This window comes from Choloepus didactylus, assembly GCF_015220235.1.
Source record: "Choloepus didactylus isolate mChoDid1 chromosome 25 unlocalized genomic scaffold, mChoDid1.pri SUPER_25_unloc1, whole genome shotgun sequence".
NCBI lineage: Eukaryota > Metazoa > Chordata > Mammalia > Pilosa > Megalonychidae > Choloepus > Choloepus didactylus.
The window spans coordinates 6,971,793-6,983,820 of record NW_023637606.1 but is presented as its reverse complement, the minus strand read 5'-3'; the positions used below and the strand labels follow the sequence as shown (position 1 = coordinate 6,983,820).

At 37.9% G+C, this 12,028-nt stretch overlaps 1 pseudogene; it reads right to left on the bottom strand.

Annotated features, from left to right (window-relative positions):
• Nucleotides 1–9,237: 9,237 nt before the first annotated feature.
• LOC119525243 lies at nucleotides 9,238–11,133 on the bottom strand (annotated as a pseudogene).
• Nucleotides 11,134–12,028: the final 895 nt, after the last annotated feature.

The window sequence follows — 12,028 nt, the reverse complement described above, 5'->3', positions numbered from 1 at the left end:
GAGTCTTAAGGGAAATTCATTTCCTGTTAGGGATCAAGAAAGGCCCTGACATTTGTCTCCAAGGTTATGGGGATAGGAAACAGGGCATCAATGCTTAAAATGTACTGAATTTCTCTTAGCAGTGAAGGAAATGTTATGGCAATGGATGGTGGTGATGGTAGCACAACATTGTCAATGTACTGGGCAGCACTGAAATATATACCTCAATGTGGCGAAAAGAGGAAATGTTAGCTTATATTTATGGTACTAGAATAAAAATTTAACATAAATCCTTGAAACCAATAACACAAGCAGTGAACCCTAAGTTAAACCATGAACTATAGTTCATAGCACAATTATGAAAATGTTTTTTCATCATTTGTAACAATTATACCACACCAAATCAGGGTGTTAGTAGTAGAGTCATATATGGGAATCCTTTATTTTATGTATGATTGTTCTGGGAAACTCACAGCTTCTCCAATAAAAAAATTAAAGGCATGAGAAGGGTTAGTCTGCAGGAAGCTCCCTCAGAGCAGAGACTTGAAATGTGTAGGATTTTGAATGAATGCCATTTCACTATCTCATTACCCTGACTGTACCCAAGAAGGCATGGCTAAAAAATGCTCCTTCCCTCCACACCCCATCTCTCATAAGATGTACTGTACAATGCAGTTTACCCCAATGGCACCATTGGATGGACTTGTCTCTACTAGTGTACATTCCTTGTACAATGTGTGCAGGGAGGCAGGGAGTTTGTGTCACTGTAAGGAGAATCAGGGAGATCAATTTTTGGGCCCTAGGAATAGGAAGTCGCAGAAGGAGAATTTATGGACTCTGGGGAACCAGAGGCTGAATTCTCAGGTCCTCTTATTACTTGTTACTCATATTCTCTAAGCTCTTCAGATCCCTGGAGGCAAATGGGCCAGGAATAAAAGCAAACTTTTCTTCATATTTGGTCCCCAGCAGTTCAGTTTGATTGCCAGGCACATTTTTCTTCCCTGTCAATTGGGCAATATCTCCTGAAACAGGCCCCGTGTGGATATGATCCCTCCTATAGGGTACCTCACAAGGGCTCCCACATGAACAACTGCACAGCTAGAAGCCACACAAATGATGAGAAAACATTTTTATAATTGTGCCCTATTGCCTGGCTCAGAGTTGGGGTGATGTTCTCTGACTAAACCAACCCACAGAGCATTCCCTGATAATTCATGTTATTTTTTTTATTACGGAAGCTATATGTTTACAGAGAACTCATGCAAAAACTTCAGAGTTCCAATAAAATACACTTTATTATTAGTGTTTGGATGTATGACAGCCTTTATCATGTTCACTGAAAATAATTAATTGTAAAAATGGTTTCTTAAATGCATCATATAAATAAAGTGACCACTGTGATTTATTACTTCTATTATGACTATGTTCAAATCTTGGTAATAATGACATACTCATTTATAAACCATCATAAAAATTCTGTGCAACTCATATTATATTTAATACACACATAAATCATCATACACAATTTGAAAAAAAATATTGATTTATCTGATAACCCTTTCAGGTGATAGCATTTTGTCAAAGTGCTTGCCTTTTCAAAATGTTCTGTTTAATGTACTTTCATATACATAGCATTATATTTTACCAAACAATACTGTAGCTATGTTTTCAGTCCTGTCAATTGATCCCAAAATGTTTAATTTTGTTTACATTAGTTGTTTTACATGCAGTTTTATTGGGATATATTTACATACCCAATAATCACCCTAAGTGTACAATTTGGTTAACAGTATCATGATGTAGTGAATTCATCATCATTATCAATTTGTGCACATTTTCATTATTCCAAAAAATAAACATAAGACTAAAAATGTAAAAGAAAAACCAAAACATCCCATATCCCTTATATCACACACACCCCATTATTTATTTAGGTCTGCCTTTATTTTATTTTATTTTTTTAAAATTTTGAGATTGTTCAGATACCACACAATTATCTGAAGATCCAAAGTATACAATCAGTTTCCCCTGGTACCCTCATACAGCTGTGCATCCATCACCACATTTAATTTTTGTTCAATTTTTAGAAACCTTTTGTTACTCCAGACAAGAAATAAAGTGAAAGATGGAAAAAGAAAAAAAAAGAAACTTGAATCCTCCCATATCCCTAACCAACCCCCCTCAATTGTTGACTCATAGTGTTAGTATAGTACATTTGTTACTGTTTATGAAAGAACATTGAAATACTACTAACTGTAATATATAGTTGCAATAGGTATACATTTCTTCCCTATATGCCCCTCTATTATTATCTAATTGTATTGTCATACATTTGTTCTGGTTCATGGAAGAGATTTATAATATTTGTACAGGTAATCAAGGAAATTGGTCACCATAGGATACAGTTTTATACGTTCCTATCTTTTGACCTCCAACTTTACTTCTGATGACATATATGACTCTGAGCTTCCCCTTTCCACCTCATTCACATACCATTTGGCACTGTTAGTTATTCTCACATCTTGCTACCTACACCTCTGTTCATTTCTGAACATTTAAGTTCATCCTGGTTGAACATTCTGCTCATACTAAGCAAGTTCTTCTCATTCTTAAGCCTTCTCCTATATCTTGGTACCTTATGTTTCATGTCTATGAGTTTACATATTATAATTAGTTCCTATCCATGAGACCCTGCAATATTTGTCCTTATGTGTCTGGCTTATTTCACTCAGTATATTGCCCTTGAGGTTTTGTAATCAACTCATTTTTTTAAGATGGTTTTGTTCACACACCATACATTACATCCTAAGTAAACAATAAATGGTTCTCTGTATGGTCACATATTTATGTGTTCACCACCTTCACCACTTTCTATATAAGGGCATCTACATTTCTTCCACAAGGCAGCAGGGAGAGTCAAAGAAGGTAGAGAGGCAAAAGAAAGAGGAAAAAAATGACAGCTAGGAAGCAGCAAAAGGAAAATTAACCTTAAATCAAAGTAGAGTAAAGAGTCAGAGAACACCAATGTCAAGTGTCTAACATGCCTCCCTTATCCACCCCTCTTATCTGCATTTAGCTTTGTATATTGTCTTTGTTACATTAAAGGAAGCGTAATACAATGATTCTGTTAGTTACAGTCTCTAGTTTACATTGATTGCATCCCTCCCCCAGTGCCTCCCCATTTTTAACACCATGCAAGGTTGGCATTTGCTTGTTCTCCCATGTAAAAGAACATATTTGTACATTTTATCACAATTGTTGAACACTCTAGATTTTACCAAGTTACACAATCCCAGTCTTTATCTTTCCTCCTTTGCTTCTGGTGTCTCACATGCTCCCAACCTTCCTCTCTCAACTGTATTCATAGTTATCTTTGTTCAGCATACTTACATTGCTGTGCTACCATCTCCCAAAATTGTATTCCAAATCATGCACTCCTGTCTTCTATCACTCTGTAGTGCTCCCTTTAGTATCTTCCATACGATGGGTGTCTTGTTCACAAAGTCTCTCGTTGTCTGTTGGAAAATATTTTGAGCTCTCCCTCATATCTGAAGGACAGCTTTGCTGGATATAGGATTCTTGGTTGGCAGGTTTTCTCTTTCAGTATCTTAAATATATCACACCACTTACTTCTTGCCTCCATGGTTTCTGCTGAGAGATCCACACAGTCTTATTAAGCTTCTTTGTATGTGATGGATTGCTTTTCTCTTGCTGCTTTCAGGATTCTCTCTTTGTCTTTCACATTTGATAATCTGCTTATTAAGTGTCTTGGTGTAGGCCTTTTCAGATCTATTCTGTTTGGAGTATGCTGCGCTTCTTGGATCTGTAATTTTATATCTTTCATAAGAGATGGGAAATTTTCATTGATTATTACCTCTGTTATTGCTTCTGCCCCTTTTCCCTTTTCTTCTCCTTTTGGGACACCAATGATACATACATTCTTGTACTTTCTTTCATTCTTAAGTTCCTGGAGATGTTGTTCATATTTTTTCATTCTTTTCTCCATCTGCTCCTTTGTGTGTAGGCTTTCAGGAGTTTTGTTCTACAGTTCCTGAGTGTTTTCTTCTGCCTCTTGAGATCTGCTGTTGTATGTTTCCATTGTGTCTTTCATCTCTTGTGTTGTGCCTTTCATTTCCATAGTCTCTGCTAGTTATTTTTTTGAACTTTCAGTTTCTGCCTTATGTATGCCCAGTGTTTTCTTTACAGCCTCTATCTCTTTTGTGAAATATTCCCTAAACTTTTTTAATTGATTTAGTATTTGTTGTTTAAATTTCTGTATCTCAGTTGAAGTGTACATTTGTTCCTTTGACTGGGCCATAACTTCATTTTTCTTGGTGTAGTTTGTAGTTTTCTGTTGTCTAGGCATCTGACCTCCTAGGCCACCCCAGTCAGGTTTTCCCAGATAGGAACAGGCTCAGATCACAGAAGGAGGAAATATTCAGTATCCATTTTCCCTGATGGTTTTTCTTAGAGGACTGACACACCTGTGCTTTTCTGCCTGGCAGGTGCACCTGTCAGCCTGTCACTGGCTGGTGTAAGAGGGTGTGGCCTGTGGGTCTCCTCTCCCAGGCTTTGGGTTCTGGTTCCTAAAGGCAGGCAGCAGAGCTGGGCCCCTCTCTTTCCTCTTAGGAAGCTATGCACCCTCCAGAGATGTCATCTGCATATCAATACATTCTTTGTTTCTCTGACTGCTGATCAGAGTGTTTTGATTTTACAATGGCTGAGGCTTTCTTTACTGCAAAGTGCTGCAAGGTGAAAATGGCTGAGGTTTTCTCCACAGAAAGAGAAAGGGACAGAAAGCTCCCAAAATCACCCATCAGCCAGAGATAGCACCCAATCCACTGGGTTCCTCATCCTGAGACAGATATGTTCCCCGACTCTCTCAAGGTCAGTTGTCACCAAAAGCCTGTGTCTGCTTGTTGAGGATTCACTGTCTGTATTGAGCAGTTAACATTAAAACCCCAGTTGGTTCTGGGCTGAGAAAGTGCTGCTCTCTAGCACTGTGAAGCTTCCATGAGGGAGGGGCTCTTGGCTCTTGGCTCTCAGCACGGGTCCACAGTTTTACTTACAGATTTTATGCTGCAATCTTGGGCATTCCTCCCAATTCAGGTTGGTGGTTGATGAGTGGACAGTCACATTTGTCTCCCTGCAGTTATTCCAGGTTATTTACTAGATTTTTGGTCATTTATGAATTGTTCCAGAGGGGACTAACAGTCTTCCTCTTCTCTCTATGCCACCATCTTCTTAACCCATCCTCCCTTATTGTCTTAAAGCTGAATATGCTGCTGTATTTGCTTCCCACCAGATGTCCCAGTGAGAACCTAAATTCTGAGAGACTGTCATTGGCATCCAGTCATACAGAGCCCAAATTCTGATTACCTTTTTTTGAAATTTGAATTGAATGTGATTTTGGATAATTGGGGACAGTGATGTGGTCACATGGAAGGCAGGATTTATGGTGTCTACTGAATATGGTTTGACACTGGGTCCAAGAACTCCCATATCCCAAGGAATACCATGATCATGAAGCAAACCTCCATGGCCTCTGACAATGGGTATGCAGCCATCAAAACTGTCATAGACCAAACTGATTCCCCATTATCATGATTCTGACCCTGGGATACAAAATCCCAAATGGTATCACTCATGAAATGGCTATGAAATCTATATTAGTAGCAAAAAATTTGCCAGAATTTTTACCTGGTACATCTGATCCAGAATGGGCTGATTCCCAAGTGAGTAGATCCAGTTGGCACTGATTCTGAATATTATTCTCAAATCCAGTGAAAGGTGAGTAAGTGAAAATTCACCATGCTCTGACCCACTGCCTTCAGGAATATGGCAGCCACCTCATCTGAAGTAGATTTATTTAATTTTGTTTTCACTAAGATAGCATGTTCTTTATTTCTGTTGACAATAACATTATTTCTCCAACATTGGGACATAATATATAAGCACATTTCTCTCTTTATATAATTTTTGATATATTTATCCAGGAACAAAGACCTCCAGTGTAGTCATAGAAAATTTTCTCAATCTAGAATTAACCATGATGTAGTTATAGTATCACATTTCTAGGCCCTAAACATATTTCAACAATGGACCCTAAATGTCTTTCGAGCAAGCAAAACCTTAAAAATTTTTAAAAAGGTAGAAATGAAAGAAACAAAAATTTTACCTCATCCATTTTCATGTCATATGTTGGGCTTTGCTTTCAGGTATATTTATTCAAATTATTCTGAGTATATAGGTATATATATATGAGATTGTACATTTTTTAATTCATATCATCATATTTGAAGAGTGCTGAATAATCATTATATAGAATGTTCATCACTTTGCCTTTATTGAGAGTTGTTTCTAGATGAGATTCAGTTAATGAATTTTGGGCATGAAAGGTGGTAAATTATTGTTCCATCAATGTGAATACTTATTAAATGTTATGTTTCCTTATTTCTTTCTTATTTTATATTACTTTTTTGAACTTTATCAGAAAATGCAAAACAACTCACAAAAACCAAAGTAACACCATATTTCTAACAACAAAAATTAAAGATTAAGTAACCAAATTATGTAAAACAACAAATTTTTGTCAGACTGATATTCTGAGTTTGTATTATTCCTTTATCTCCATGCAGTGAATTAAATAACATTTCTGATATTATAGGCTGTACTGTTAATTCAGCCTGAGATATTATAAACTGTACTGTTAATTCAGCCCATGTATTTTCTGACAGTCATGTGCTTTGCTGCACACTCCAATGTTTCTTAATTTCCTCTCTTTTTTCATTTCACATACACACTATTTCATGTTGCAGTTACAGAATTACATATAAAGACTCCCCTACTGAACCATATATGAAGAACGTGATACAATGGACACCAAAATGTCCTGAATCTGTTCCTTCATTCCAAATAGGAATTCCTGTCACATAGATGCACAATATACATCAGGAAATCCCAGTGCTAAGAAACTTCATGGAAGAAATGTATTTTACTAGACCTGAGGAGAACACAGACTCAGGCCAGGTTGTCAGAAAAGCCTATCTTTCAGGCAGGGCCTTGGAGGCACAAGTGCATGCACATTTCTATCTGCCCACATCACAGTTGGCAGCAGGTGTCTAAATGACATGTATCAAAGACAAAGATTCCTCCTGTGCTCTGGAAATTTAAAGGGCCCCCATGTGATCAGGCAGTGGCAGGAGGAATTGAGGCCCCAAATGAATGTAGTAGGTATATGAGGATGTGTCTACCACCAAGAGGGTCTGCACACCTGTTGGAATATGAGCATTTGGCTCTACCAGGATTATTCCATGCCACAACATCTAGGGGGTATTTGTGGTGTGTTTGACTGCTTGTGCCTTTAGGAGAGGTGACCCTGTTCAAGGACTGGCCAAACTTTTTTCAATAGATCTGAATATACTCATGTAATTGAGGCAGGGATCTTAGAATCCCTGGTTGTAACTGTAACATGGGACCATGGTGTGGCATGGCTGTGCACATTCCAAGAACTGCATGAAACCAAGGAAAATATGAGCACCTGTGATGAACACACTCTCCAAAGGATATATTTGAATGGACATTTGACTCCCTTTTTCTCTTCAAGCTGAATATGCTGCTGTATTTTCTTCCCACCAGACATACCAGACAGAACTTAAATTCTGAGAAACCATCAAGGGAGCCAGGTGATGCAGAGCTCAAATTCTGATTACCTGTGGTGAAATTTGAATTGAACAGGGTTTTGGATGAATTGGGTCAGGTTTGTGGTCACACAGAAGGCAGGAATTGTGGTGTCCACTGAATGTTGTTTGTTGCTGGGTCCAAGAAATTCCATACCCAAGGAACACCATGAACCTGGAGCAAACCTCCATGGGCTCTGACAATGGGAGTGCTCCCCTGGAACTGTCATAGACCAAACTGCTTCCACCATTAACATGATTCTGGCCCTGGGATACCAAAATCCAGATGTATCACCCATGAACTGGTTCAGAAATCTCTATTAGTACCAAAAACATTCCTAGAATTCTTACCTGGTCCATCTGATGCAGAATTGGCTGATTCCAAAGTAATTGGATCCAGTTGGCACTGATTTTGAATATTATTCTCAAATCCAGTGAAAGGCAAGTAAATGCAATTCACCATGCTCTGATGCACTGCCTTCATGAGGAGGGCAGCCACCTCATCTGAAGTAGATTTATTTAATTTTGTTTTCACTAAGATAGCATTTTCTTTCTTTTCTGTTGATAATAACATCATTTCTCAACCACTGGGACATAATATATAAACATATTTCTCTCTTCATATATTTTTTGATATATTTATCCAAGGACAAAGACCTTCCCCAATGTATTCATGGAAAATTTTCACAATCTAGAAATTAACCATGATTTAATTATAATATCACATTTCTAGGCTTTAACCATATCTCACAATGGACCCTAAAATGTTTTTCAAGCAAGCAAAATCTTAATAATTATAAAAAAGATAGAAATTAAACAAAGAAACAAAAAATTTTACCTCATCCAATTTCATACCATATATTGGGCTTTGCTTTCAGGTATATTTATTCAAATTATTCTGAATATATATGTATCTATATATGAGTGCATTTTTTTTTAATTCATATTGTCATATTTGAAGAGTGCTGAAGACTCATTATATAGAATGTTCATCACTTTGCCTTTATTGAGACATGCTTCTAGATTAGATTGAGTTAATGAATTTTGGGCAGGAATAGCAGTAATATATTGTTCCATCAATGTGAGTACTTATTACATGTTATGTTTCCTTACTTTTTTATTTTATATTACTTTTTTCACTGTTTAAGGAATTTTTATTAAAGCAAGAGTTTTATAATCCAAATTATGTTTCCTTCCTCAGTTATCAATTCTATTGTCTGAAACAGAAGTGACCTTTGAGCTATTCCACAGTAAAGAATTACAAAATTAAAATAGATAATTTAAATTTTTGTACTTTGCTGAAAATTCTTTTTCCAAAGGTCTATAAAACATTAATTTGTTTTTATATTTTACTATTTTTTGTGGGTTTTTTGGTTGTTTTTAAATCAATAAGTAATCTAGGATGAGCATTCTGTTTGCTGTCCCTGGCATTTGCTCAGTACATAAGGTTCAAGGTTTCCTTTCCTTTTTTTGTTTATTTTATATTTTGCAATTTTTTTCCACAATATTTAAGTTTTTTGATGATTGGATATTTTTCTTCAGTGAAGCACAGGTTTCTTTTCATGGTCCCTGATCTATTTTATACAGTTGGAACATGAGTGGCAGTGTTAACTGCTTTCTGGGCAGCCTTTTTAGATTGGTGGGCTTGTAGTACAGCTACAGCTTCATCAGCCTTAGAAAGGAGAGACTCTGGAGACTCAAGCATATGAAGAAGTTCAGAATTATCAATCTCCAACAAGATGCCAGTGATTTTACCAGCAAGTGTAGCATGCATGGCTTGAATAAGAGGAAAGAGCCATTCACCCAACATCTACTTTTGCTCTTGAGGAGAGGCAGATGCCAACATGGAAGCAGTCAAAAGTTCCTGACCTTGTACATGAAAAGCAGGCTGCTGCATGGGAACTTGGGGCTGTGCATTAATATGCTGTTGTGTATTGCAGACTCCCAGAGCATATTTATACTGTGGAACAGTGTGGACAGCAGTAGTAGCTGCAGCAGCAGCAGCCACAGGATGTGGACCCATTGTCTGTGTTGATGTATTAGCAACCTGTTGTGTTGAAATGGCTCATGGAACCTGTGAAGAAGTTGGTCACATAATACTAAATATTGGTCTAGGAGCATCTGGGCAGATAGCACCAGGCATATTTTGGAATGGATAAGGTCTGGCACCCTGAGCAGTCCAGTGAGGACTTGGTCTTAGTTGAACAATTTGTCTAAGAGGATATTATGCATCACGGTTCTGAGTCTGTGGGATAGCTGCCATGAAGTAACCTGAAGGAGATGCTGGCTGGTAGGGGTTGATTATAGGGTTGGGCACAGCTCTTAAACTTGCCATTCTCTGCAAACACTGGTTAGTGAAGTGAGCCTGGTTCTCTTCTTTGTGTTGAGCTAAAGCTACATACAATGTCTTGGTGGCAATAATTCTACCATTCACTTCCATAACTGCTTTAGTGGCTTCTTGGGAGGAGAAACATACAAATCCAAACACTTTGCTGTGATTGACCTCCATCATAAGCTTTGCACTAGTGATTGTACCAAATGGAGAAAATTCTTTCCAGAGAAGTTCATCATCAATACCATCAACAAGATTTTTCACATAAAGTTTAATACCCTGGTATCTGGTGATTCTATCTTGCTTCGTCTATTCAAATTTCCACTTAAGTTTCATCTGTCATTCAGCTTTTTCTGAACTTAACCAATGTAAATTTGTTTTCAATTGTGCTCCTTTCCATTCAGCTTTCTGTGCATCTTTGTGCCTTTTGAAACTCACAAATACAAAGTCTGGATTTTCCACTTTCATTAGTCATTACTTTCACACTTAAGGCAGGTCCAAACTTGCCAAAGAGATCCTTAAGGCACTCATCATCCATGTAATCTCCAAAATTCTTGATGTAAACATTGGTGAACTCCTTTGCCATAGCTCCAAGTTTAGCTTCTTGTTCATTATGAGACTTTAAATCATCCAACAAATACTTTGTGATCATTTAGAAGCATTCCTTTCATTTTTTTCAATTACCTGTTTCAGCTGCTTCCTGTGTCTCAAAATGTACAAATACATAGCCCTTGGAACCATTTTCATCACAAACCAGCTTACATGAAAGATTTTACCAAAAGCAGAAAATGTATCATACAGTGCTTTATTATTAATAGATTTGCCCAAATTTTTAATTTATATATTGCCCACTCCACTTTTGTGAAGTGATGGATCATGCTGAGACCACATGATGTGTACTGGCTTGCCCTTTGTAACATCAAAATTCATGGTGTCCAAAGCATGCTCCACATCTGGAGGCTGCTGGAAGTTCACACATGCATAGCCCAAGGTGCTTCAGGTGATCATGTCCCTGCAGACCCTGTTAGAGAGGATGGGCCCAGCTGGGCTGAACTTCTGATAGAGCATTGCCTTGGTCACATTAGGGTGTAGGTCCCCCACATACAGCAAGGTCATGGGGTAGTTGGGGGCACTGAGGTTCATCTCAGCACAGCTGTCTGCAGGGCCACTGGCCACAAGCTTTCCATGAGAGGAGAGAGAGTGCTCTTGAGGAGGGACAGATGCCAACATGGAAGCAGTCAAAGTTCCTGACCTTGTACATGAACAGCAGGCTGCTGCATGGGAACTTGGGGCTGTGCATTAATATGGTGTTGTGTATTGCAAACTCCCAAAGCATATTTATACTGTGGAAGGGTCAGTTGGAATGAAATGGGGGCAAGCACAGAGGGACAAACATCAACCAGAATTGAAAACTACCCAAGGGCTGCAGAATTTGGGTGATCTGTTGCTGCTGGCTGGTACCTGGGGAGCAAGGTTGGTGGTGTTGGGTCTGGGCAGTGGGAAGGCCTCAGTCTCTTTGTTCCTTATAGGAGCTCCTATGGGGCTGCAGATGAGCAGGTCAGTCTGGGATGCTTCACTGGGTTATTTTATAAAAGAGAAAGGAAAAAATTATAAAAGTCTCTGGTGGGGGAAGTGTGGATTTTTTTGTAAATTGTTTTGGGTTTTTTAAAAGATTTTTTGAGATTCTTTTGGATTTACTAATAATAAATGTGAGTTCTGAGCCTGGAGCACACACTTCACACCCTCAGCACTAACCACCAGGGAGAAGGTTATATTATTTTTTGAACTCTATCAGAAAATTCAAAACAACAGGCAAACATGAAAATAGCACCATATTTCTAACAACACAAACTAAAGATTAAGTAAACAGATTATGTATAAAAAACTAACTTTTGTCAGACTCATGCTCTGAGTTTGCATTATTGCTTTATCTCCATGCATTTGATTAACACTTCTGATATTATAAACTGTCCTGTTAATTCAGGCCGTGTCTTTTCTGACAGTCATGTGTTTTGCTGCACACTCCTATGTTTCTTAA